The sequence below is a fragment of the Octopus bimaculoides genome, chromosome 3 (genome assembly GCF_001194135.2).
Source record: "Octopus bimaculoides isolate UCB-OBI-ISO-001 chromosome 3, ASM119413v2, whole genome shotgun sequence".
NCBI lineage: Eukaryota > Metazoa > Mollusca > Cephalopoda > Octopoda > Octopodidae > Octopus > Octopus bimaculoides.
Genome location: NC_068983.1, coordinates 16456244 through 16457822, shown reverse-complemented (window position 1 = coordinate 16457822; position 1579 = coordinate 16456244). Strand labels below are relative to the sequence as shown.

The 1579-nt window shown below is 37.2% G+C and overlaps 1 protein-coding gene across 1 annotated transcript in view; it reads right to left on the bottom strand.

The window, feature by feature from the left end:
- LOC106875161 (aspartate--tRNA ligase, cytoplasmic) overlaps nt 1–1579 on the bottom strand; it is a 43806-nt gene that overhangs the window by 29596 nt on the left and 12631 nt on the right. The gene's annotated exons all lie outside the window — the stretch shown is intronic.

Here is a 1579-nt window from a genome sequence, read left to right as displayed (position 1 = left end):
ACATGAAGCCCAGCATTCAAAGATCACGCTTCATCACCTTGCTTCCATGGAGCCCAACATTCAAAACCAACAATGGCCATGACTACAATTTCACTTGGCTTGATGAGTCCTCTCAAGCCCAGCATATTACCAAAGGTCTCAGTCACTTGTCATTGCCTCTGTGAGGCCAAACTTTTTAAGATCATGCTTCACCACTTTGTTCCATGTCTTCCTGGGTCTACCTCTTCCACAGGTTCCCTCCACAGTTTGAGATCGACACTTCTTTACACAGCTGTCCTTGTCCATATGCATTACAATGGATGAGGACAGCTGAGTATTAAGTGTGTCAAATAATTGCATGAAATTTTCAGATGTGCTTTTCCCTAGGATTTACTCCCAATGTATGATTAAGGAATTTGTATTAAAATCACACAATTTTGACATTGATCTCACTGAATGGCACTTTGGGTAAATGTTTTCTAACCATAACCTTGAGTTAACCCAAATTTTGTGAGAGAAATTGGGTGGAGACAAACTATCAAAACCAATTATATGGTCATACCTGATGAGCTGTGGTTTCTCCTCTCTCACCTCCTTCAGTTTCAGAAGGTTTGGAAAGGTAAGAATGTGGCCCTTCATTCTTTAAAAATGCCATTAAAAAAATTACAAAAATACCCAAGGAAAGTTAAATTGTGGGACTACATACTGGAGGTTATATTTCTCAAGTTGCATGATTAGGACATTCACTTCACAACCCCTTGGTTTTGAGTTCAGTCCAATGTGCAGCTCTTTGGGTGTTTCTACTATAAACGTGGGTGTTTCTACTATAAATGTGGGCTTTTCAAAGTTTTATAAGTGGATTTGGTAGACAGAAACTGAGAGAAGCTGTTCATCCATATATATATATATATATACACACACACGTTAATGTTAAACAATGAGAATGAGTGCTCAACACTGCATTAGTGGATAAATGTTGTTTATTTGTGGGTTAACCAGACTACCAATAGTTTCATGTTAAGAGAGGGCTATATCTCTTGACAATTCTCAAGCCTCTTGCATGGGACATTGGTGCTTATCTCCATTTTGGAGAAAAATGTGTGTGTGTGTATGTATATATATATATATATATATATATATATATATATATATATATATATATATATATATATATATATATATATACCGGAGTAAGCACATGAAATGTGCAACAAGGTGGAAAAAAGATTTTCTAACAAAACTGTCCGATGAACGGGAACGTGAAACTCAGAGTAATGGTTTTTTTGTTATATTTCTGCTGCTTTTAAATAAAGTATATATATATATATGAAGATCAACATCATCACTTAATGGCCATGCTCCATGTCAGTATGTGCTGGATGGTTTGACAGGATCTGATGAGTCCAAAGGACAGCATTATGCTCTGGTGTCTGCTTTGTTATGGTTTCTACAGCTGGAAGCCCTTCCTAATGTGAACCACTTTACAGTATGTACAGGGCGTATTTTCAAGCCACTAGCTCTAGTGAGGTCCCCATGCAGCTCATAAGACTACAAAACCTGCAGCAGAGAGTGTATGTTTACATGCATATGAGTATTTCCG